General features: G+C 45.3%; 1 long non-coding RNA gene across 5 annotated transcripts in view; it reads left to right on the top strand.

Moving 5' to 3' along the window:
* The window catches only part of LOC128077116 (uncharacterized), a 182059-nt gene that overhangs the window by 115964 nt on the left and 39075 nt on the right, over positions 1 to 27020 (top strand). For all 5 annotated transcript variants that reach the window (XR_008204841.1, XR_008204837.1, XR_008204839.1 and 2 more), the window contains one exon: positions 295 to 381. This is a non-coding gene — a long non-coding RNA (uncharacterized LOC128077116). The remainder of the gene's footprint in view (positions 1 to 294; positions 382 to 27020) is intronic.

Here is a 27020-nt window from a genome sequence, read left to right on the forward strand (position 1 = left end):
CCCTCTAAATGTGGCAGTCGTTCATCTAGTGAAGGCAACTGAAGGAGTGAGAAGGAGCCACATCCTGCAACTGCAAAATGCCAAGTCAGCAGGTCCCAGGCATGCTGACTGTTCCTCCGAGGCAGCAGCCAGACAGTGTGGGCATGCCCTCCTATATCCCCCATGCTCTTTGGGCAGCAGCTAGAGGGAATTAGCCAGTCAAGGTTCAACCAGGTGCCTCTGCATTTCAGGCTCTTTCCATTGCACATTTGTGGAGGTTGCACTTATCTTCACTTTCTTTCTCTCCTTTTCCAGCCTGTTTATGTCACCTGAGCTCAGGAGCGGTGTGGAGCTACTGAATCCAACAAAGCATCAAGAGATGCTGTCACAACCCTACATACAGTAAGTGCAGTTGCAATGATCCTTCTCACAGGTTTTCAAGGAGCAGAGGTTACCCAGATGGCTACAATGCATTATGTCTTCCCAGTGAAACTGAGTGTCTCCATGCCATTGAGATTTTGAGTTGCCACAGCTGGCATCACAGCCACAGATACAATGTTTTCTGTCAGGCAGGCTGGAGGAGCCCATGTTTCTCACCAGATAGATGAGAAACTTTTTAATAGTTTGCAAAATTATGATAAGCTCTGCAAGGCCATTTAAAATGGATAATCTTCAAGTGGTATTAAGGATTAAAATGGGTCTGCCTTGAATGCCTTAATGGGCCCCTCACAGGCTGTTCAGCGTTATCAAAAGGTGATTTTAAGAGTTTGTAATAAATACGTTCCTTTGGGGAAGATTAGGAAATGGAGTGGGATTTGCCATCCTTCTGCTACCTCCAAATTGCTGTGCTCTAACTGAATTAATTTCCTTAGGTCTTCCTTGAACTCCAGAGTGCCAGTTCACTTCTGATCTATTGTTCAGTGAAGAGGTTTGTCCTTAGGGGGAAATGTTTGCTCCAAGAGCTAGGGCGATTTAGTATTTGATTATCAGCCTAGGAGAAATTAGTCAAATTAGGCTTTGGCTTAGAGAACACTTATGTGTATGTTTAACCTTCCATTCCTGAAGAGTCCTTTAGATTTCAAAGTGCAATGAAATAAAGTGTGCCAGCAGAAATCTTATGGGGACTAGGGACTATGACAGCTATTTCCTTGTTCAGAAAGCTTTCCTCAAGCTGGCTCTGCTCATCCTGTTTAGTGTCCATCTCCTTAGCTTTGTTGCAATCCCAGCCTCCATTCATGTGACTTTTCCCTCAGAAAGGAGAGATGGAATAAACATAAAAATAAATTATTTTTGTGACGGTTGCGTCTGTTGAGATCCCTTTTAAGCAGGTAACAGATGATAAATTATTCCTTCTTATTGTGTTCTAGCCTTAAGAGGGCTGGTACTGAAATTACTGGGGGATTTAGTGTTACTTACATTTTAGTTACAATTACTTGGAGATTTTATCTAACCAGATAGAGTTAGTGAAAATACCTTCCTTAAGCATTCATTTGTGATTTCACAGTGTTCCATATTGACTAAGTCCATGTCCTTGGGCAACCAAGTTGTCAGAGTGGTAAAGAAACCACCATAATTATGCTTCTCTGCAATATGTCTGAGGTCTCTATTTATATATAAATACTGTTGTATGCTAGCTAATGGAGTTAAAGTACGATTATGAAACTTTCACATTTCTCAAAAAGTTGATGGATGAACAGTTTCTTGTGGAGCCCGGCAGACAACATACCACCTACTGCAAGTGTCCTAGCAATTAGCCTAACTGCTATTTCTGGCTGCCTAAAATCAACTTGAACACTGAAACTTACTAATTTGTTGGGAACAGTTTTAGAGAGTAATTTCTTTTGATTTTGCCAAATCTATTTGATCTCTGCTAATTCTAAAGCAGACTTTTACCTCCTTGGCTCCTCATCTGCCTGAACTTTGTGGTCTGGAGCCAGCATTTCCAGTACTTTTGTGTTGACTGACTCAATTATTCTGCTTGCTGAGACACTGAAAACTTTAAGACTGAGATTCTCCAAGTTTTCTCAGTGCAATTTGAGGCATTTCTTGAGAGCAATTTAGAGGCCTCAGTTCAGGCATAGTACTGTGGAAAGTAACAACAATATTAGTACACCACTGAAAGATTTTCTACTTCTGTAAGCTTCCTTCAGTGATGTGTATGTCAGCACAGAATACTCAACGCCTTGCTCTATCATTGTTGACTAAAGCATAATTTTGTGTTAATGTTGTCCAAATGGATCTTGAACGCAGGATGTTCGATTTCTCAATTTGGTTAAGCATATGATGACCGAAAAAAAACCAACCCAAGAGGTAATACAAGAAGGGAAAACATGAATATAATAATTTATATTAACCACACAGTCTGATGGCTTGAGAAACTGTTGCCTGTATATCCAGCTCATACTGATTTTGGCTACAAAATAATCATAACTAGAGGTTAGGAGCCAGAAAACGTATTGACTTGGTTTAGTGACCATTTCAAGGAATAACTGAGGAAGGAGGGAAGGGGGATCTATGAGGCTTCCATTGTGCTGGCTCCATGCTGCTGGTGTTCCCAGTTTGCACAGAAGCTAGAAAACATAGTTGGGCTTGGCAAACAATCCTGTCCCAGCTATGACTACATCCATCTGCTCCTCTTATTGTGACAGTCCCCAACTAAGTAATCCCAATTTAACCCAGCCTGAAGATGCATGCTTCCTAAAATCCAGATTACAGATTTTGAATCTGTAGTTAGTGCTTAGACTTCAACTGTGGGGTTAAGCTCTGAGTCAAGAAATTAAAGTGGGCAAGTGGGCCTATTGCCTTCTGCATTTCACACCCTTAAAGTTAATCCTGTTTTTAGACATGTTGATGAATCAGCCAAACATCTTACTGCTGAAAATGCAGAGATTTTACTTTGACAACATGAATAATTCTGTTAGCCTCTGTGAGGCTATTCATGCTTAAACAACAGAACCAACATTTGAACACCAGGACCTTGCAAATCAGACAATAAGCTGGAAAACGCCACTGAGAAATAGACAACTTTTAATTTTGCCCTGTAGTACAGTGGTATTTAGATATTTTTGCCTGCAGAATCATAACAGACTATTGAAAGCACGTGTGGAATCTGAAACATTTATGGTGCAAACATCATGTCAGCATTCTCCTACACAAGAGATGATGAAACTTCCTAAGATGAGAGCCTATGTAAATATGTGTTATGCATCAGCTAGGCAAACAGATGAGGAAGTGTTGTTTTTAGAAGCTCCAGATGATGGCCATGATCCTTCACTGTGATTATTGTAAGAAGAGACATACACCCATGTGCAATCCAACTAATTTATCCTTTGCAGATCCACTGCAGGACCAAGCCACCAGTTCTGCACAGCTGCCAGTGCTGTCTGTGATTCAAGAAAACTGAGAAAAGCTGAAAAGGCTGAACTTGTCACCCTGAAGGAGAGAAAAATGCCTCAGAAAACCTCAGGAACCCTTCCATCCATGCTAAGAGAATATTTGTTCAATTAAACATCTTATACCTGTGTGGCAGCAGCTTGTATCTCTTCATGTGCAAAATCCCTGACTCACTGTTAGTTTCTGCCCATAGTACCTGTCTTAAAACCCCTCAGACTGAGAGGTACCCTTCCACTGGGTCTATCTCCTCCTGGCCATTGAAGGTCACTTCAGCAATTCCTAAAGAGCTATCTTCTTTACAGAAAACACTTGAAGCAACAGGGTGATTGCCAGTATCAAGCCTGGAGCCACAGTAAAAGAAAAGGAAGTGCCCTGCCCCTGTGAAATAAACTTTCTCCAACCCCAGGTTAAAAACAACAACAACAACAAAAACAATTAGACCTTCTGCTGCTCAAAGATAGCTATTAATAAACCTGCCGTTTTGCACAAGTATGTGCATATGTGTCTATAAAGGAAAACCAATGAAACTATCCTCCATAAATTGTAATTGCTTCTTTTGCATTCATATTAATACTTACTTTAAACCCCGATGTCTAACTCTTCATGAGCATTCCTGTCTAGAGAAATTAATTTATGCTTTGTTCTGAAAGCATATCAGCAAATGGGCATTGATGCTGATAGCCATTTATTGCTCCGGCAGTGAGGTTAAACAGGTCGTGCTTTTAACTGCGTGGTACAAAAGATATAAAACTATTTGCTTGAGATATTAATGCAGGATGACCTGATATAACATCACAGTAAAAGAGCTTTTCCCAAAGAAGGGAATTGTGTGCTCTGCTCAGTACCTCCTGCTGACTCTCTGCTCCCCGTGAATAAAGACACAGCTGAATTCTCCCAGCCAGGTGTGATCCAGCAATGAACTGGCAGCACATCCTTGTATCTGCGAATGCCAAGTCTGACTCACAGAAGCAGCCCACTGCCAGCTCTGCAGCCAAAATGCTTGCTCCATTTTCTTAAGAATCAACAAAATACCACACGAACAAAAAATTCTCTTAGTATATATCTCCAAAGAATGAAGCACCTTGGCGTACATACAATGAAGCATCATGTGTGAGAATGGTTTTTCGTGACTCAGCCACCATAGCTGATTTCATGGAAGCAAAAAGGGAAGCTGTGAGTGAAGGAAATGATAAATGGTCTAATGATTAAAGATGATTTACAAAGTCTGATCTCTACAGATGACCTCGTAATTTGAAGGAGAAGAGCTTAAATGTTGGAATATTTCATCTGAAGTAATCTGTTCACTAGAAGAGGGAAACCACGTGCCCTCAGACTGCAGCTGCTGAATTGTCCAGCATGATGGCAAACAAAAGTACATGCTCTGTTTGCATATTTGTCCTGTGCCTTTTGTGTCCCAACTTCGATTCTATTCTGTTTCATTTTGTTCTTCTGTTACTCAGAAAAAAACCCTGAAAAACATTAAACTCAGCTCCTCAGCTCTAAGAAGGCTCTCATGCAATCATATTATCTCTTGACCATAAAATGCACAAATGGATTTGAGTAAGTCAGTCTTGCTTTGGTTTGGTAATAAGGAAAAAAGGTTAACAAAATACATGTTCATATGCCTAAAGATAAGAAAAGTTATGTGATAGATACCAATGTCTGAACAGTAGTCCACAGGATGCAGCTCTCACAGAATAGAAGAAAAATCAAGCAACCTCATGGTTAATTGCCGTAATGGAATACTGATAGTTGCCATTGGCTGAGCAAGAATTCACATGTTGCTGATCCTCTAATTCCCTGTGATACTTTGGATGTTAAGCTCTGAAGCAGTGTTGAATTTGGCAAAGTGAGGACAAAAACCCATTCCTATTCTGAGCATGCTACTTCAGCTACTTGCCTTTCATTCGAGAAAGGGATTTGTTGACAGCAAAATTATTTTCTTAGAAAAACACTAAATGAGAAGATGACAAATGCTGCTGTGAATGTTCACACAACTCCAGGAGCGATCAACCATCATTATTCAGACAGGCCTTGTGCAGGAAGGGATAGAGCTAAAATCTTGAAATTTGGCAAGAATAAGGTTTTCAATAAAGACTAGCACTTAGTGTTCTAGTTTCATTAGCCAGATTCATACTCATTTGGAATTGACCGTGTGCAGTGGAACATCTTGGCTGTATGGATGCAATTAAGAGATGCACAGTGAATAGTTGCCCCGCAGTTAGTGTAACATATGCTCCAGTACTTCCAGACGTGACTACTGTAGTTGGTAGCAAAATCCTGATGTCTTCAACGAAACCTCACAGTTAGTCATATAAAAATCGCTACGTGTGAAAGCAGCTGCTTTTTCCCTCTGTGGAAAATGTGTGGAAATGTGTGATAGAGAGAAGAGGAATCCATGTTGAGGAGCTGACTGCAAGGCCAGTAGGTAAAGCCCTGGCTTATTGCATTCAGGAGACACAACGGTATTCCTGCCCAGTCTGTGACCTGCTGCTTGCCTTCTGGCAGATGCTTTTATCGCTCTTACATTTTGCCTTGTGCATCTCAGTAAGAAATCCTCAGCCCAACCCTTGCTACAGGCATCAGAGCATTCTCCTCAGGTTTCATAAGCGTCCATGTAATGTGCTTAACATTTATATCTCAGGGCCATACGTACTGTAGGCTTGGTCACTGTACCAGACCACTGCCACAGCATCTTCAGCTCGGGGACTGAGGTGCATTTGGTGACTCTGACGCCTTTTTGATATATGGCAGTAAAAGGCTGAAGTCTTACAAGGCAGCGATCTGAGAAGCAATCTTGGTTGCAGTGGAAGCAGGGGACCTGAATTCTCTTCACATCTGATATGCTAACATCCAGGGCTGAGCTTTGCAAATTGCATGCATTTCCTCGGGGTTCTGCCCAAGCACTGGCTCCACACAAGCCCTAGTGGGACTGTCCCTGGTTCCCCATGCGCACTGGCTAACATGAGCCCATCTCTCATCATGACAAGCCTGGTGGATGCTGTGCAGGCTCATCTGGTGTTCCAGCTCATGGCAATCTTTCTAGCTCTGAAGGTAGCAGAGCTGTGCAGAATCTTTGGATGGGACAAAATTATCCCGGCAAGGTAAAAACTAACAAGATTTTCTTATCTAATATGAGCTTATTTGTATAAGGCTTCTAAATGTTCAGTAGTTTGTACTCCACTGCTGTGTGCTTTATTGCTGTTTTCTGGAATCAGTAGAGGAAGTAACAAATTAACACAAGGAAAAGTGTTCTTGCAGCAGCACCACAGTGGGGAAAAAGTCATTAACTGCTGGAAATCCACCCGAGAGCATTTCTTCAATCTTCCAAGATTTTTTAAATTGGTGTTCCAGAACCCAGAGGTCTGTAATGGGTGAAGCTTTGGAAAGGTATGTGTGATTCTGATGCCAATTTTGAAGGGGATTTCTTATGCCCTTTCCGGACAAGCTTCCTTTTTGCAAGCCCAGGGGTTGGAATATTTCCCTCCTCACTCTGCACTCAGAGTCTTCTGCTTTCAAGAAATCTACAGGAGCTGGGACTACAGGTGCAGCTCTTTCTTCTTCCTCTACAAATGCCATCCCTATCCAAGAGCAGAGGTCTGTCCACAGGCCCCTTAGCTACAGACCCAAATTGCCTGCTCTTCCAGCAGAGCTGGAGTTTCCTGAACAAATTTGAACTTCTACACGTGTGAAAAACACAAGTCATACTGTGCAAATGGAGGCCAGATCCTGCCCAACCATGGCAGATAGCAAGTGACTCAAGTGCAAATGTGCAGCCTAAACTGTAAGTCAAAGAATGTGAACACCCCTCCTTGCCCCAGAGAAGGTTTTGGAGAGCCCTGCCTGGCTCTTCCTCCATACAGCAGTTGATAAAACATTGCTGCAAGGTCGTGGACAACATTCCAGCTTATCTAAACTGCAGGTAAATACGCCTCCTTCCTGAAGAGCATACAGAAACAGCTGCTCAGCATTGCAGTGTGTTACAAAAGGTTCCTTGTCTCTTCAAGGTGGTTGTTCTTCAAAGTAGTGTTCTGAGAAGTGCCTGCCACCTGCACCTAACTGTGATGGCTGGAGGGGAGACTAGAGCAGGAAAAGGCAAGGATGCCAGTCTCATGGGTTTGCTTCCTATAATTTTTAATATGCATTTGGGAATTAAGAAGGAAAAAGTCAGATGCTTAATGGACAAAACTTTTGAGGCAGGCAACGTGTCAAACACTTCTACTGCCTTAGAGCAAAGCTAATTTCACTCTACTTACCTCAGATACACAGACAAGGCTCAGTGCTGCCAGGTTTGAGGTTATCCTGGGGCAGAGGCAGGAGCAGGGCCTGCCCCACTGAGCCCAGTGCAAGAGGTGTGGGTTCCCTGCCAGCCCCACAAATGGCCTGGGAAGGAGACAGCCCTGCATTTTCAGTGTTGTAACCAGAACCACATGAGAAAAGGCAACCTGCACTGCACATGCCAGCAGAGAGGCAGCCTGCTGGGTGCTGGGGGGCCTCCTGGTAGGAGGCAAGAAAATGCACAGAAAGAGCTGTGTTCCACTGCTGTCCTTTCTATTTTTTTTTGGTGTAAAACCACCCAGGGTAATGTTTGTTTATCGTCCTGGGCTTGCCTGTGTGAATAGAGTGCTGAGTCTCTGTTTAAAAGCCCCCACAGTGGGCAAGCTTTATAAAGGCCAAATTAAAACCATTAATTTGCTGTGTGATCAATCAGGATGACTGACAATTGATGGAAATGCTTTAAAACAAACAGAATCTTCAAAAATAAATAACTCTGTTCTTCTGAACTGAGCACAGCTCTTCATCTCCCCTCAAACATTTCTTTTAAGATACTGTTTACATAGATTTAATCAGTTGTGTCACTAGGGCACAGCAAAAGCAGCAATGTGACCTGCTGAGATTTAGCAGCAGATTGCGATTTACAATCAAGACAACAAGAGTCACTGAAGTGCATAGCTCCCACCCCAATTACTAATTAATCAGACCCAAAGAGGTCTCCATAAAAGGCATAGTCGTCAGCTGTGAGCCCTATAAATCCAAAGGGCTTTTCTATTTTTCAGGTAGAAAAGGTGACCTGGGAAGTCATGCATCTTGTGGCTGGGAGTTTGTTAACGTTAATGATTTGGAATCCCCTCTGCTTTTTTTCCTCCTCTCTCCTTCCTGTGCTTGATAGTATTGCTGCTGGCTTGTTTGCAGTAAAGCAGTGCTCAAAAGGCAGTCAGATGCTGACTGGGATGAAATGTGTTGGCCAACCGTACTTGAACGAGTGAATGTTCCCCTGCTTGTGGTTGGTTTGGCTTCCTGTTTCTTTTAAATTTCCTTAAAAGCGTTAGCATAGCAACAATGTTTGCAGTGGTTTTCAGTGGGGGTAATGCAAACATGGTGGCTGGGGTAGGAGACAGTGCAGCTCAATGCATTGTCCCATGCTGTGGTGTACCAGTCTTGTGTGTGTGTGGAGCTCTGTGTGTTGGGCTCCTGCTGGCTTTGCTGCAGCCGAGGCTTTGAAATCTACACTGCTACGGTGAGCAGTGCTGCTCCCTGGGGCTGGAGGAAATTCCCCATGTCCCTTAGCCATTGTCAGCTCCTCTTCTAGGGGCTGGAGAGTGCCCACTGCCCTTTGGCTCTAAGAGGCTGGGTTTGGTGGGCTCTGTGTAACATCTCAATAATTGCTCAATGTGTTTTTTTTCAGTATTTCAAGGCAAAAGAGATAGTGCTGGCACTGGGGGGTGGGGTGGAAAGAGAAGAAAATAGTGTGAGGTAGATCCTCCATTTGATTTTTTCACTTGCTTTAGACGCTTCATCTCATTGCTTTTATGGTCAGGCCAAACCTTTTTGATGCTGATAGTTCAAAATAGAATCCCACAGCTTCTAATGTAAAAATAATATGGGCTTTAAGACAAAGCCATAAGATACTGCGAAAACAGGAGGTCCAGTGTGCCGTTTAAGTGGACTATTTAATTACAAATTCTGTTTTTGAAGGACATCGATTCATTTCTTGAGAATTAGAAGTAACAGGATAAAAACATGCTGGTGATGTTTTTCTAGTTGCTTTGTTAAATGCACGGCTGTGCACATTGCACAGGGGAAAGAAAAAACCTTTCCTCCTCTCACCCTCAGCAGTGTACCCAGGAACAGAACTGCACATCTGTAAATCAGTGCATCATTAGATTCTCATCAATTTGTAAGCTTCACTTGGTGTATGGCTAAAATAATCCCACAAGGGTGACTAAAGAAATGTATGGGCCTGAAAGCAAACAACTCTGGCCAGCAGAAGCACTATTACAGGTGGGGTTTTTTTGGTTGCTGGCTATCTCTTTTGTTGTTTTCATTTTGTTCCTCGCAACAGTCCACGCTGAATAATTATTTTAGGTGCACTGCAACCAGTATATTCATTAGCTGAGGATCTCTGGACATATTAAAAGAACACAGTAAAACAACTAATGATGCACTTGAGCAGTAACAGGTTGTCATTAGAGCAGCATCTGCTCTCATCAGAGTTAATTATTCAGTTGCTTTGTTTTCCAAGTAGGTGTCTGGTAGAATTTAGCAGAATCTTAATTAAAACACATTTTCAAACTCCATGAATGCTCATCTCATCTGAAGAAATCAAGACAATTTCTACCATAAACATCAAGCTTCAGCTGAGCCATCAAGCAGTGGCAGGATTCCAGCCCAGGCAAGGCCTGGGCATCAGCCACTGATGCCCCAGTATGTTCAACCAAAAAACTGCCCTGTGCACAGACCACTGACCAGCATATGTGTGGGTCTGGCTATGGGGATACTCATCCTGGATAATTACTGCATTGCACAGACACCAGGGGTGCTGCATGGGATCTCTGAGCTGCTCCCCAGAGCATGGTGCGCCTCCTGCTTGGGTGCAGACCTGCCCTAATGCCCACTCCTACCTTCCTCTGTGTGCCCTGGAAGATACTGCTGTAGGCAGCTCCTCCCAGCTGACTTCCAGGCAGATGCTGTTTATTTCAAAGCTTTTAGTTTCTCTGCTTTCTTCTGTGACTCTGGGGGAAGGCTAACCTGCCCCTTGGAAAGCTGTTCATTCAGTAGCTGCAGATGTGCCAGAGAAATTCCCCTTTTGGATGTTTCGAGCCCAGCGTGCACCTGTGAAGGCGCTCTAGGAAGGTGGTGGGAGCAGGGGAGCAGGCGAGGCTGTGATGTTCTTCCATTTAGCCAAGTCCTCATAAAGGAAATGGCTCTGCAAGGTGCATGAGCCAAGGCACAGTTTGCTCTGCTCCAGTGCTGATGTCGGCTGTTGCTTCTCAGGGTGTCTGCTTTATTGGATTTTGGCAAGCACATACCAGGAAAAGTTTGGTCTAAGAATAAAAAGCCTTATTTCCCAATGGCCAGCACAGCATATGAGTCCTCAGCTTGGACTCGCTTGCTGCGGTGCATTGACTTATGCCAGGAGCTGGCCAGGAATTTTCTGTCATAAAAATGCTGTTTCACCAAAAGGAAACGTTTCATGGAAATAGAGTATTTACAGACAGGCTGGGTTCAGCCCCTCAGTGAGGTGGGAATGTTTCCATGCTTGATGCAGGAATTATTTTTATGAAGACTGTTTATGAATGATTTTATTAAAAAGTGGTGGTTGTTGCTTTGGCTTGTTTGTTTTAATGAAAGGGATAATATCAAGATTGTCCTTTAATATGGCATTCTCAAACTTTTTAGCATGGTGGTATTTTAGAATTAGAACCTCTTCCTCAACACTTTCAAACTCCCCCAAAGTTAGGAGAGGTACCTGCTAGCTTAACAGGGCAAGCTGTAGCTGTGTGCACATACACGTGCTGGAATCTCTGTGTGCCCCTTCCCCAACCCCCTGGCTCCCTGGGGAGCATGCCAGCACACACAAACACAACTTGGGTTTTCTTTCTGCTCTCCTGATCCTTTTGCAAAATAAGAGCTCTCCCAATCAGGAATGTCTGTTTGCCTGTCATGAATTGAAAAGTGGAAATCTGAAACTCAACTGTATTTTAATGGCTTTTGTGACTTTTTTTTTTTTGAGGTCTTTTCAAGGGGCTGAGTGAGCAAACCGTCCTGTGCAGTGTCACAGGACTTCTGACTCCACTGATGGAAATACCTTCTGGTTTGGGCTCCTTGAGGGAAAACGCCTCTGAAGAACACCACAGCGTTTGTTTATATCTGGGCTTCTGCTGAATGTAAAGGCATAGCTTACTATCAAAGGCAGTCCTGGTGCCAGCAGTGCAGTGTGTGGGGCGACAAGGGACCCCCACGTGGGGCAGTCAGTCAGGGGAGCCATCCTTCTCCTCACTGCTGCTTCACACTTCAGGCAGCAATATGACAACCCAAGTTCAGCCACCCCACCAAGCCACAGGTTCAGCCTTTGTGTTAAAATAAGGCCTGTGTCTGACAAATAGGTGCACCCAGCCTGTGCAGGCTCAGCAGGCCACAGCAGTTCTGCAGGCTGAGGGCAGCAGCCAGCGAGGAGCTCGTACCCTTCACCTAACCATTTGGGCTGGGCAATAGGATCTGGTCAAATGCCCTGAAGGTGGGGAAAGGAAAGAAAATGAGGATTTTATTTGGCTAAATCAGTATTTATTGAAACCTTTGAAGCACACTTTATTTCTCTCAGAACCCAACTTAGGTTGCTCGGACATGGACTGAGTTTCTGGTGCAACTCCATTTCCTCTTCCCCAGCCTGTTCCACAACTCTTTCATGACACTGTCAATACAGCCAAGGATTGTTTGGCAAGTTCTCACGGACCTACATCCACATACTGGGAGCAATCCCAGTAAGGCTGAGCTCATCACCACCAGAGCCCCAGCTGGGTCCCGATTGGTCTGGGCAACAGCTGCTCAGTTACCTGGGCAAGCTAATTTTGTCCATTGGTTGCAGCTGCAGCCCTGAGAAGTTAGGCTGTGAGCTGTGGAGTTGGGAAGGGCTGCCCCATCCACCATACAGGAGGGCTGATGCTGCTAGAGGACAGTGAGATGCTCAGGCTCTGCTAGGTAAGCCCGCGTGAGCTGCTTGCAGCCCTGTAGTTGGTTTCATTGTGCTTGCGTGGTGTTATTGTGGTTGGTGTTGTGACAGTGATATTGCCTTTTGTGCTGCTTGAACCCTTGAAATAGTGTCCAAGTGAGCTATAATAGAGAAATGGAGAGGGGGGCATGCAAGTCAGTGCTAGCAGAAGGGATGAGGGAAACTGCCCACTTGGGTGGAAACCTGGAGGATGCTCGTGGTTGTCTGCTGCACACTGTCAGTGGCTGGAGTGGGGCCACGCTCAGCCAGCCAGGGCTGCTGGCTTCCCCTCCTCCAACACAAACTGGGATCAGCTCAATTATGCAGGCTCCATGCAGCAAAAGCAGAGAAAGCCAGAAAGTCCTCTGTGACATTTATCTCTGTCTTCATTCCTGGGGGGGAGAAAAACACGCACACAAACCCCTTCTAATGAAAATCAGACAGTGTGAGCAAGTGGTGCTGAAGCAAAGTTTTTCTGCTCCTAAACTGTACTTCAAGTCATTACAAGCTCTGCTTGCCAACGTTACAGTAGCTGAAGCAGTATGTACAGCCTGTGATACGCAGACTGGAGTAAAACCTTCTTCATGACATTTTGTTGTATGGGAAAGCTTGAGTTTTTGGAAGACACTCCGATAACACAATATGGAAAGCATGCTATCTTAGCATTTCCTACGCCGACTTGGAATGCCTTCTGTTTGGAGAGGATCCACTGGCAAGTGAGGGAAGGTCTGAACAGTCAATTTAGATTTTTCTTTTAAATGTATTCTGTATGCATATACTGTAGTTATTTTGAGATTTTTGCCTTCTGGAATGATTACTGTCTGATACCAGCTAGAAAAGTCATTATGCATAAAGCATAGGTGTGCAAAGAGTTGGATAGCTCAGGGTAGTCGTGGGTAAGCCCACTAGGATTTGTTAAGAGGGATAAATCTTGTTTGTTTTAAGCTCCTATTCTGCACCTGCAAAGCCATTACCACCTCTCTTTAGATGTGGATGAAAAAACTAGTGAGCCAGTTCCTTGACCAAGAAAATAGCCATAAATACACAATTAAACTACAATCAACCATAGAGGTTGCTTTTTGTCCTTTAAAGCATGGTTTTGCTGAGATAGCCAGGAGCAAATGCAGCAGGTGTTGCTGGACCACGCGTGTGTCTTGTCTTTGCCAACAGTGTAGTCCATCCTTTTGGTGGCCGTGTCCCTCCATGCGAGCTGAGGGGCTCAGTGGTGTCCTGAGAAAAAGTTGGAGCCCTGACCCCCTGTGAGATGGGCACAGGTCTGCAGGACTGCACCCACTTGCCCAGGGCAAGAGGAGGGCCTCACATTCCTTCCCGAACACGCAAGGTCAGGTCCTGCCCACCAGCAATTCTAGTTTGGCACCATTGTGGAATGGGAGAGCCCACACATCTGTTCCGAGGAGCTTACAATTTGCAGGGGAGTACCAGTGAGTGGGATGGAATACGTAGCAGCAATGCCCGTTCCCTCCAGCTGGCTGTGAGAGGCGGGAGGGTTGGTGCGGAGTTCCATTGCATCTCTGTATGGCTGGAACCGTGTCCCATCAGTGTGTCAAGGGCAATGTAAAGCTGGTCACCTCTGCAGTGTGCGAGCAGCTAGGGAAAAGCAGTCTAAAAAGAGCATGAGGACAGAAGGGAGCTCCTGAGTGGAAAAGAAGGGAAAGAAACAATTGAGCTTTTAAGAGAAAAAATACATTGTTGCAAGAGCAGGAGAACTCATGAATCCTGCTTTTTCTCTGGCGCTGTCTCCCACAGCTTGATGATCTTGCATTCGTTCTGATGAAAGCTTTTCCTGCGGCTGGAGTATTCGTATGTTGCTTTCCCCCTCTAGGATCTGCAGTATCTAACAGTAATTTCATATTGCAGCCTTGCTTCCTGGAGAGGACAGTAGCTCAAGACTCTGTACATATTTTCTTGAGACTCCCAAGAATTGGATACAACTGAGCTTTCTCTGTGGCACTAAATGGGGCTTAAATCTGTCATCAGAGAGCAGCAGCACCACAAAGGGTTGGGAAATGAATAGTGCAGTTGCATAAATCTTGCCTCTTTAAGAAACCAGTCTGGGAAAAGATATACATAAACAACGTGCCATTGCTGTTTGCTGTCTTCGTCCATATTTAATCAATATCAACAGATGTTTTAACCACCGCATGTCAGCACGCACCATTATTTGCAGCCCATCAGTAAATAAAAATAAAATTGGGCTCAGCCAAATCTCGTGATCTGCAGGAACACAAAGATGTGTCTGGGAGAGCTACGGGAGCATCACAGTTCCCAGGGCACAGTCTCCCCCTTTCTCCAGGTGGCTGCAGTGTCCCATGTACTCTAGGGGCCATCCCTTGGGCAAAACTCATATAAGAGCCTGGAGTTTCATCACTGGGCTCTTCACTGGGATGCTGGGCATCAGACCATCCTCTCTGCTCCTGCACAGTTTACGTATATATTTTGCTTACAAAATCTGTCTATCAGTTAAAAGGGGGCAGTGTTACAGAGCTGTGGGCGCACGTGTTATATGTCCTACCAACAGTAATTCCTTCCTTCAGTTATATCTTTAGTGCATTCCTTGAGTAAGATAATCATAAACGTGGTTTAAAAATAAATAAATAAATAATAATAAAAGGTTAATGAAGTTGATATGAAAGGCAGAAGTTGGCCAGATAGTGGGAAGAGATTGCTGCAGCCATGAGGCTGGGATTTCTGCCCCTGGGAGGGAGCAGAGCTGCAGCTGGTGAAGAAAGAGCTGTGTGGGCAGGCTGGAGCAAGGTGCTGGGTGCAGGTCAAGGGTCATGCTGCTGGCTGTGCAAGTGTGTGTTTGCTGCAGCAGCCCAGAAGGGTTTTTCAGCAACTTCCCCTGCGTGTGTTGCTAACAAGTCACCCCACGGACTTACCAAGTGAGCAGAATCGCAAATGTTTCTCTTCACAATGAGAAGTAATCAGAGAAGATCTGAATGGCAAACAGTGATCCAATATATACATTTGTCACAGATATAACGTAGACTCAGCCCAGCCTTTTTGATGTCACGTAAACATGTCACTCTTAGCCGACTCCATTTTGTTCAGCTGTGGCTGCACAACAAGCAGCACCAGTTATGCTCCCTCATTGGTTTCATTACCCTCAGGGCTGAGGGGGGAAGAAAAGTTTGTGTTTTGTATTGCAACCCATCCAATATTTAGACAACCTGTTGAGAAAGAGATGCACAGGGAATGAATGGGCATCCTGCCTGCGGTGGGCCTGGCTCCCTTACCCCTGGCGCCTGTTTCTGAGGAGCAGTGCTCCCATGGGAGCAAATGCTCACGTTCTGGTGGCTCATTCTGACTTCTGCTACGTGCATGTGATGTATTGGTAGGCTCTGGTGCTGGTGTTGCTGTGAGGAGATTGGGACACGGGTATCTTCAGTGTGCTGCTGGAGGGCCAGCAAGAGCAGCTGAGCTCACAGAGGCAGGAAGGATCCCTCTGCTCCCAGCCAGCAGCTAATGAGTAACGAGTCCTTTTATGCTTTCTTTACATAATAGGCTCCAGCCAGAAAACTAGATGTTTCCTCATCAATAAAGTGAAAAAGAAACTCCCAATATTAAAGGAACTGAGATGCAGTTGAGCAAGCCTTATGTTATTGTGGTTAACAGTCAATAAGGAAAACCAGAGTTTTTGTTCTGCTAACTTAAAATGCATCAAGCTGTAAATATCTAACTCAATTCTATTTTAGTATTGTGCTTTTTTTTTTTTTTAAATTCACGAGCAAATTTCCTCCCAAGGTTTTGGTGTCAGTTTGCTTCCCCCCTTTCTCCTTTCAAACTGTCAACCAAATAATATGCAAGAGCCTTGCCTTTTGAAAGCCTGGAATTTTTTGCATGCAAGTAAAAAGAAATTCGTCCCAAGGGTGCCACATGGCAAGTGGGGATTTTGGTGCTTGTGAAGTGCCATGGAGGAGCTGCATGCTGGGGGGCTTACCGTGGTGGAGGAATGCAGCTGCCACTGAATGCAGCCATGCATTGCTGGGCTGCTCTGTCCTGTATCCTGGAGAAATGCTGGGTTGGTTGGAAGTGATTGTTCTGAGTGGAAAAAGCCAGAAATCCTCATGTAGGCGGTGGCAGCACAGCCTGCAGTGAGCTTTCCTTCTGGACAGGGGCTGGGCCAGGGGTACAGGCTGCAGCCAAGCACAGGAGATCCAGCAACCAAGGGTAAAACATTATGAGTAATAACAATTGCTCAGCTATTCAGACACTATTTATAAATAGGCAAAGCTGTATGCATACATAAACCATTGAGTTGATCCACAGATCATGCTAATCAGTAAATATAGCCATGTTGCAAGCCCTTTACACAAAAATTGTTATTTATGTATATTAAGTGCTGCTAACAAATACTTTAGCTTCAGTATGTAGAGGAGAAAAGCAATTTGTTTTGTTGTTCTGCTTTTTTTGCCCAGACTGCTCCTAATGGGCCACATGCCCGCTCTCATAGGACGACCACCTGAGGGCAGGGGCTGCTGCCACCTACACGTGTGCGGGCTTCTGGCAAGTCCTGTGGGACTTCGCAGCCTCGTCTAGGGAGCAGGTTTTAATTAGAACAGCCCTCGCCGTGTGTCACACCAGTACGTGGAGAGGCCGGGGGGCTCGGGAGCCAGCCTTTCCCTGCTTTGGTCAAGTGTGTTTAACAGCTCATAAAGAACCCCCTGCCAGGCGTCTCACTGCCTGCCTGTACCCAGGCTGCCTCCCGCCCCAGCACAGGGTTGCGAGGTCCCTGTGTGACTCTGCAGCGAGCCCCTGTGCTCTGCAGCACGCAGCACATGGGAGCATATGGCTCAGAGTCTGGTTTGTTTGTTTGCTTTAGGTTTTTTTTGTTTCTTTCTATTTTGGTTTACTGTCACAAATAATTCAATTATCCCATGACTTGCCATTTCAGTTATGCATTGTCTCTGTTCTTGTTTGACTCGGGGGCAGCTGTTGAGCTCCCCAGATTTAGGGCTCAGATCTGCTCATCATTATGAGCGAGCACAGCGCGGCCCGCCTTGTAAAGCCAGCAGCCCTGTGCGGTGGCGAGGGTTGGGGTGGAGGGACATGGCCCAGGGAGGGCCACACACAGCCGTGGTGGATCCACATCCACAGCACTTGTGTTCAGGGGTCGGTTCCAACTGTCATCTCAGCTCTGCAGACAGCTATGGGCCTTCCTTAATTTTGAGCCTCGTCTTTACGTTCCCTCCAAGTTCTTTCTCGCCACTCTGAAGCCCAGTAGCTCAACACCAACCTCTTAGCCTGCATGTCGAAGTGATGAAGGAATGAGGAGTGGAGGTGTTGGAGCAGTCCCTTGTTCTCAGCGCCTGGGGCGCCCTGCACCAAAGAGCTGAACACGGCCCCATTGATATGGAGTTGGTGGCCGATGAGTTGGGCACTGCAGCCCTCTCTCAGAAAATCCACTCAGCTTTGAGCACTGCTGATCAAATGTCCAGTGTTTGTATTTAGAGCTCCCCGTGCTACTGGAGGTGGCTGGATGACCTGTGTCCCCCAGGCATGTGCTGAGTGGAGGACATTTGCTTGGCTTTTACCTCTGTTTTTCTCTCACTCAGTGGATTTAGGAGGCATGTCCTGTGGGAAGATAGAGAAGCAAGTAATTTGGCGATCCCTAGCTGGAGCTCTGCAGACATACAGATGTTTCTCTTTTTAATTTGGAGGAATACAGGCCTCACAAACAGGGTGGTTGGTTACAAATAAAAGCCCACAGCTCAAAGGCAAATATTTTGAAGACAATGTACAATAAGAGCCTTTTTTTTAGCCATGTAAAAGCTGTTTTATGAAATTAAGCTGGAAATATCATAAGTGGGAAATGACCACAGAATAAATAGGAACCTTTTAGAAAGACAGCAAACATGTGTTATTTATTTTCCTAGTAAATGGAAGTGGCAGATTCAATCAGCAAGAAACATCAGATAGTTATGACCATTTTAATCACATAAAAAAAAGTTCATAAGTTTTGTTTATGGTACATTTAACAACATTTTCAGTTTAGTATGAGGGGAAGCAAGTAACTCCTATTTACCAGTAAACCAGAGATAAGATGGGAACGTTCCTTTTAATAGAGGGAGAAATGTGGCGAGAGGTAGAACAGAGAAGTGTCTGTGCTGTTACCTTTTGCACTCTACATAAACATCTGGAAGGCATTAAAACCCGTTGCATCAGAAATATTTTAAAACTATCAAACAGCTCCAAAGCATGTACTGTACCCCATGAAATGAGACAGCCTTCATGCCTGCCATTTCAGAAGGCTTCTAGGCATGCCATAGAGCCCAATTTTATGTGTGTCTATCTCTGCTTGTATTTGCTTGAAACCTTTAAAGTCACGTTTGGAAACATTAATGCTGGCTGTTAATTTTAGCGGTGGGGCAAAGGGATGGCTACGAGATGGCCCACCAAGGTTAAATCCCAGAGTAAGAACAAACTGCTGATGGTCTGGCGGTGAAGTCATGGTGAAGTCTTGGTGGATGTCTTGGCACTGGGGACACACAGTGCAAAGATTCTTGCCCTCTGCACTAGAAATTGCTCATCGCATGTCAAAGCTTCACAAGTCACGTGTTACCAAGTGAACAGCAACAAGCAGAGGTACCAGTGTTGTGCCCTGGCCTTCCTAGATCACACTTCTCATGGCTGCTTAGGGCCACAGGCCCAACATGGCACCTTGGCCCTGTGTGTGGCCTGGGAGGGCTGACTCTGCTATGAGGTGAGGGGGCTTCCAGCAGTAACTCCCTTCCAGCCTGTTTGGGGGCACAGGGGTAAAAGACGAGAGCAAAATAGGTACAATGGGGTGTTAAGTCCACACAGTAGAGATTGATTTGTATAAGGAGATGATGTGCTTTTGTGGATCCCACATGTAGCATTAGCATCATCCTATTCTGAGTTGTACTACTATAATGCTGACACTATGTGTAAAAATTATATACCTGCATGAAATGTGTACGTTATGAGGTATACTTGATATCATGCACTAAGTGAAAGTAAGCAATGCTATGCATATGAATGCGATTTCTATCCACATTCTGATCTCTGCCTCTTGTTAAACGTGAGTGTTCTCCTAAAAGACAGCGGCAGGTGTAGGGTAAGCCAATATCCTTGGGATATCGGTTGTGCTGAGTTCTGCAGGGCAATGAACCTGGGGGCAGCAATGAAAAGCAGAGGGAAGGTTTCCTCTGAGGAGAAAGGAGGTGCAGTGGGGCAGCAGGAAGCAGCCCTTGGGGAGGAGATGGATAGTGCACTCGGAGCCAAGGAACAAGGCCAGTCGTGAGGTAATACTGCACCTGGGCAGTGCAGCCTCCACCATCCCCCTTCCTCTCATCAGCATGGGCAGGCATCACTATCTCTGCATGGGTACAGCAAACATGTTGTCTGGAAAATTCTGGGGTGGAGAATTAAAAATGAAGAGGGGGGAAAAAAAGAAAGTAGGAGACATTCATCGATTCAGTCCTACTATTTTTTTAGGTTCAGTCCCATTATTTTCTCGCTGGCAGGTGAATGAAACCCATATTTCTTTGACAGAAACAAACATCTGTGTAATGTAACTAGATCAGTGCACTAATGCCAAAGGCTGTCTGGATGAGGGGTAAATCCTAGCTGGTTTACAGTCGACAGTCTAGCATCCTTGTAGTGTGACAGGGTGTACTCGCCAAGCCAGCTGGTTTAGAAAGAGGGGGAAATGTTCCAAAGAAAACTTTGTGCTGTTGCGCTTGGTTCTAGACCGAAGGCAAGATAGCATTCCTGGGGAGTGAGTGCAGGAACGTGTCTTTGCTGCCCATCCTGGAGAGAACTTCTGTAATCAAATTAAATGCAATTTCTTGCTTTCACTCTCTGACTGAGCCAGGAGAAGGGGTCATGAGATCCTCTGGTGCTCAAACCCTCCAAAGACCTCAGGGATGGGAGGGGCAAGTTTGTTGTGGTTGAAGTCCCCAGATGTGTGGCATTCGGCTCTGCTTGTCTGAGGGCAGCACAGAGCCATAAATCTTTAAGATAAATGCACAGCACACATTTTGGCATTTAAAAATCTGTGCAATTTAGTACCGCTCAGTTTGTGTTTGCTTTAGGATGATGTCTGTGAACAAAGTCACAGGAGGTGTTAATAACCAAGTAAAATTGCAAAACCTCTTTGTTTTGTTTTGACTGCAAGTCCCTAAATACATAGTCACAGTGCAGAAAACAAGCTCTTGTCAGCAGTATGGTATCCACGCCCCAAGTGTGGGACCATTGCTTGCATCACAATCACCCTGGGAGGAAGGTGTTTCGTGGGCTCCTAGCACTGTGCTGGGCTCTTCAGCAGGAAGAAGTCAGGAGCTACTGGCCCTGGGATTTGCTTGTGCCCATGAGAGTCAGGTACGCACAAGGTTCAGGAGGTGTGTGGTCCTGGCTGGGCAGATTCGGGCTGAGAAACCACTGTAGAGCATTGCATGGTTATAAAGCTGTCTGTAATGAGGTCATAGTCATGCAGGCATACCTTGGCCACTTTGGCAAAAGCAGTCTCAGTACTGGCATTTGACAGGTTTGCTGATGCTCTCAACTGCATATAAATAGCATACATGGCTACCTGTAGCAATATATGTCTGAAAATAAACAGTGCTCTGTGGCTACTGAGTCAGGAGGTGGGCTGTGCTTGATCTTAGCGCTGCTCCCTCAAAGGATTTCCATCAAAACTCATAAAACAGTCATAAGGCTGCGTGTGAGAAACAAGAAGATCAAGATGGGTCACTGAGCAAATAGCCACTACTTGCTTGACTGTGAGGCTTCTCTGTTCTTGGTGCAGAGCATCGTGAGGCCTGCCTACAGTGCTGCCAGGAATCCTGAGCAAAGTGATGCTACTTTTGGTACAGTGGGAGGGTACATAGCAGCAAATTTGTGCAGCAGGGAATGTCCTTCTCCCCTGGTGTTTTGCAGAAGGAATGAGCATCCGTGATACAACAAACATTATTAGTTCAAGCTATTTTGCAGAAATGTTGTTCCATGCCAGCGAGCAACCTGACAGTACAACATGTCACCTGATAGGGAGCACAGCATGCGTGGAACTCCTTGGAGAAGGCTTCTAGGGCTTAATTTGGTCAGGAAAACAGCATAATCAACCCAGAGAGAGGAAAAGTGAACTCTTGCTTTGCAGTATTCCTGCGTGGAAATATGAGTGATGCAACTCCACCAAGGCATGTTGGTCGTAAGGTGCAGTTGTCAGCGTGTGGAGGAGTCTTGCTGTGCTGGGTTACCAGTGCTGGCTTTGCCAGTGCAGAGCAGTGTATGCTCTGTGCTGGGGCAGAGAGAGACATGGGTAATTAAGCCTCCAAAATGCCATAACACAGCAAGGTAGTCTGCGTTTCATCACAAGGAAAAAAACATTAGACAATAGCTGGAAGAAGCTTAGCTGTTTTCTCCCTCTGAAACAGATCTCCCTCACCGTAATAGCCCTTTCCTGCTGCATTCTTCCTATAGGGTTAACATAAATATTTTTAAGTTCTACTTCAGGACATGATGCTAACTCTCCTTGGCCTTTGCAACTCAGAGGTGGTTTGCACTGTCACAATCATTCTGTTCTGGCCAGTGGCAGAGGGACAGGTTCAGTGCTTTGTCTGTGGCCCATCTCCTGTGAAACCTGCCCTGGCCCTTGTATGAGGAGCAGGTTGTAGAGTCCCGCGTGGAGCTGGGGGAGCAGGCTGATGGCCTCCCACAACATGTGGGAGTGATTACAGAAAGAACTGTGCTGGATAGATCCCAGATGAGTTAACTTCATAAACTTGTGGTCTAATTAAACCACATCCTTGCGTCTTATCTGTCTTCCTGCGTGTCCAGAACAATGCCCCAAGACGAAGCTGCTACTGCATTGTGCCTGCATGGAGCATCAGGATCCAATAAGCCCTCCTGTACTGGTGAACTTGCAGGGTTTAATCCCCCAGGAGGTCTTTGCCACCCGCTGTCATCATCAGAGCCTGTCTCAGCTATGCTGCTCAGTGCCCAGTACCATTCCATGCTGTTGAGGAAAGCAGATGTGGCGTGCTTTGCCCTGGGAAAACCTGGGGTGCGTGGACAAGGGGTGAGAGAGGAGAGGACTGGATTTTGTGTTGTCCTCCAGCCCTTCCGGACTGTTTTCTTCTTTACAGCAGCACGTTTCATCCTTTTGCATGGCTCTCTTTCAAGTATGGTTATGTCTATTAAGTAGATTCATTAACCTTGAGCAGTATGGAGATCTTAGAGCCAAGCAAGCCTCATGATGTAAAAGCTCTATGAAGTCTTCAGTAACAAAGTGAAAGGCCTGTGCATTAAAGGCTCCCCCCTGCTCACTCAGAGATTTGACACTGCATGGTCCCTCTGTAGCTGGGGCACCTGCTGGGTAGAAGTGCATACCTGGTGCCATCTGCAGGGGTGACTGAACAGGGAGAATGTGAGGCAGGCAGGGCAGCCACACCAGGGGGTGCTGCTGGGGAAATGCAGGAGATGCCAGTGCATTTCTGGCCCCTGCCTCTCTGCACAACCAGAAAGCAAAATTATGTGCGGTTAAATGACTTGGAAGGGAAAAACTATGATAGAGAGTCCTAATAGGAAGGTTTGTACTCTGCATATCTGGTATATGTCTCACTGCAGAAATAAACAGCCCTTAACTGAGAAGTCTCCATGGACAGGAGCATAATAAATGGAGAGAAGATGGTTGTATCATTCTGCTCAGTTGGTCATTACATGGAATTATAACTATATTATCAATAAGCCTCAATGTCATTACTTTGCTATACTTGGCAAATGCAGCCATGCACTCAAATAAACATTCTCCATTAGAAATATTGCAGCCCATTTGCTAACTTCAGCTCCTCAGGGCCTCAGTCTGCAGCTCCTTGGTGCTCACCTGCCTGGGGGGTTCCTCTTAGTCCCCTACCTTGTCACCTTCCACGGGCTCTGGGTAGGGCTGGCCCTCCTGGGATGTGGGCAGAGCAGCCAGCTCGCACCTGCCCAGCCTGCTTCATAGGAGTGGGAATTTCCATGCTCATTTGGCTCTATTGGCACTCACGGCCTATGCAGTAAATCTTGTTGCAGGTGTCAGGATATTTGTTGTTTTTTTTCAAGGGAGAATTAATAATGATTGTTTCCTCCCTAGTGAAGATAAGTGTCCGGGGAGACTTGAGCTATCATGTATTTCATGTATATGGTCTCAAATTCTTCTGTGTCCCTTTGCAATTTATTTTCACTCAATTAATTTTATTTTATGATAAAGTAAATGGCCCACAGTGCTGATGGGCATTAGCTGTGGAGCTATCACATTATAATACAATCAGGTTAACTCCTAGCACCATAAGTTAACACTCCCATCTGCCGCAAATAGTCCCAAATGATTGTCTTTTTGTGACAGCACAGCTCTAACTGTTGGTCAGACACTGAGTTACCATTGCTTACCCAGGGAGCTTGTGCCCCATGGGTGGCTGTAGTGGGGGGCCTGAATTGCCTCTGGAAAGGAACAGAGGGGTTGGATGTGTTTGGGGTTCTTTGTGGGATGTTTTTGAATTGTGCTGTTCTCAACATGTTGAACTTCTAGGGGTTTTGAGCAATGATAGGAAAGGTAGGGTCTCAAAATACATCTCGTGCTTTCAAAGCCACTATGAAAAAAAATCAATAAAATTTTCTAGATGGGTCACTTTCTGGATCTGAGGAGGGAAAACTAAGTCTTTTCCCCCTAAAACCTGTGTAGCATACCCATGCTCAGCTGAAAAACACCAGTGCTGTGCCCTGCTCTGGCTGCACTCCAGCATCCAACAAGAGTCAAACTGTGGCTATGAGGTCTGTCCCTCCGTAGCCCAGCTCGCAGAGAAGGCCCTCCCTGGAGAAACTTTGTGCTGGTATCGCTTTAAGAAAGGCCACGCTGTTTTGGTTTTTTTTAAGGGGACTTGAATTTGAAGAAAATAGGCTTTGACTGAGACCTTGGTTTAAAGCCACATTTAAGGCTCCAAGCAAAGCTTTATGGTCACGTTTGAAAACTCATCCAAATCGGGGTTTGTTATGGAAATGCTGACGTAGCCCTTAGCATAGCAGCAGAAGTGCTTTGCTATTATCTGCTGGTCTTTGCGGGAGTGGCCAGATGGCACAAGTACAAGCACCCAGAGGGAGCCCTATGGCACAGCCATTGCCTCACATCTCCCAAGGAGCTGGCTCCCCACTGCTGTGCTGGGCCTGAGGTCACTGTGGGGCACAAGCAGGGTGGGCAGCAGGATGCAGGCGGCTCCCATGGGCTCTCTGCAGCCAACAAAGACCGTTTTGATGCAGATGATGCTTCAGGTGAGGCTGGTGATGGGAAGATGAGTTTCATGTTAGGTGCCGGCAGCACGAAGCACATCAGGTACTCAAGAGGGAGCAGACTGGGCTGAATACTGTCGAGTCCTGATAGGTGGTGAGATCTCAGCCATTAATTTTCCCAGCCTGTGTATCCCTAACGACTGCTAGCCTTTCTTTGCTGTTGGTACAAGCTTCTTTTTCCCTTACAGTTGTTTTAAATTCCAACTCCCGGAGGTGAAGCTTGAGGAGGTGAAACCTTAGCTACAGTGATAAGCATGATAGCCAACAGTAACAGACCCCCAGACTCTGTGCCGCTGAATTTTCCTTTAGGGGAAACTGTTGGTGGTTGTAGCAGGCTGTATGTTCTCTAAGGGTGGTTTTAGCCAAAACTGAAGCATTTGTTCAGCTGAGGTGCTGCCTGTTCTTGCCATTGGTGAGGCCTCTTTTGAGGAGGAGCGTCTGTTAAGGAATGGGGGTGTGGATTGAGAGGAACCTGGGCAGAGGGCTCAGGGCTGTGCCAAACAGGCTTTACTGCTCAAGTGCAAACAACTAAGGACGCTTTCTCGACAAGCACCCAATAAAACTGCATTATTACATCCTGTGAACAGCTCAAAAATCCTTAACTCTGGAATATCAGCAGCTCCTCAGCGAAACTAAGCTAATAAACAAGTAGATAATTAACAAAGGCAAACATGAGTCTTGATACCAGTGACTTCATATTAAGAAACCTTCTGGTTTTAATATTTGGCATGTATGCATGAAATAATTTATTGCTGTTTCAAAGCAATTTCAACTGTTAAACATTCATTGGTTTGCTGAAGGAAATAGTAAAAAAAAATCTTTCATGTGAACATTAGTTCTTAATTTTAACATTTCCTTATTTTCTATAATGGGATTTGATGTGGCAATAAGCTTTAGGAACAGATCTAAGTGGAAAAATATTGTTAGCAGGTGAAGGTTTTCTTACCAGATTCCTTAGCTATCTGCTAACCAGGAGAGCTGAATCGGAAGGCACCCAAAACTCAGTATTTGGATGGAGGAGTCATTTGCCTCTTTCCAGTGAGAGCCTCAGCAAAGCTGATGGGCAACATTGGGAGTCCCTAAATATACCATCAGGTGAGGGAGACATCATCTTTCTTCTGCTGCTCTTCAGGTTTTGGCATGTTTACTAGAGCACTGGGTGATTAAGGAGCGTAAATGATGGTGTTAATGGAAAATGATGAATAATGGCTGTATGAGAAATGGGGGATCTGTGTGTAGCCAAGAGCCATTCAGTAGTCACCACACATTTACCAGGGCTTGGTAGATGCATGTAGCTTTGTTGCAAGTGCATCCTGTGTCAGCTAGCAGTAACTGTCAAAAACTGACTCACACATGGGATTCAGACATTTTTTGCACACAAATTCTGCACCCTGTTATATCTGGTCTATGTTTACACACTGATTTAAGAAAGAAGACGTCTTCCTTGACAGCACTGTACAGCCAAGAGATAATATACAGTAACATCTCCAAAATACTCACAATCTACTTCTATTTTCAAGCAGCCCTGGCTAATGTCACGGCATAGTGCACCTTCGAGTTGTGCCAGAGATGACAGTGCAGGCAGCATGGCCTCATTGCCCATGTGCTACCAGAGATTGGAGCAGCACAGTGCTGCTCTTGCACTCGGGGTGGCTCTAAGATCTCCATCCAGCAGGGTCAGCTACAATGCAGAATGTTCAGAACATCCTCATTGCACCTTGGCTTTGAAATGAAGCATGGCCACCATTCTGAAATTATGTCAGAGCATCTCTAACTGAAAGAAATGCCCGTTTGATTATGGAATGATTCCTGTGTAGCCTCCCTACTGCATGCTCAACCTGCCTGCAGCCCATGTTCCCAAAGCAAGGCACGCAGTGCAGACTCACTATGCTTGCTGCCTCTATCAGGAACATTTTATTTAATGGAAAAATGATGGTATGGTTTCTTTTAATTAAAAATTAGTAAAGCTGAGGTAAAAATTAAAACTTGCAATTAACTTCTCTCTCCCTCCCCCGGTTAGCATGATGCCATCAGCATCCCTGTACCTGCATTTTTTTCACTGTCACTCAGTGAGAGTGTGCCAGTGCATATATTGTATTGGAGCTGCCATGGGAGGAGGGCAGAGGTGTTTGTGCCCTTTGCACTGACCTGCAGGACCCCAGTCCTGCCTGCTTGATTCTATCCTGACGCAGGTTTTCCTGTGCACAGCGCAACACTGCACAACGGTCAGGCTGAATGGCTCACACCAAATCTTTTCATCCTAGTGCCACTATTGTCAGTACATCTGAACTCCTCTATGCCTATATTTATTGGAAGGGATTTTTTTAAGCACCGAGCACGTATTTATACGTGCAGC

Source organism: Tympanuchus pallidicinctus, unplaced genomic scaffold, assembly GCF_026119805.1.
Source record: "Tympanuchus pallidicinctus isolate F22 unplaced genomic scaffold, pur_lepc_1.0 scaffold15, whole genome shotgun sequence".
NCBI lineage: Eukaryota > Metazoa > Chordata > Aves > Galliformes > Phasianidae > Tympanuchus > Tympanuchus pallidicinctus.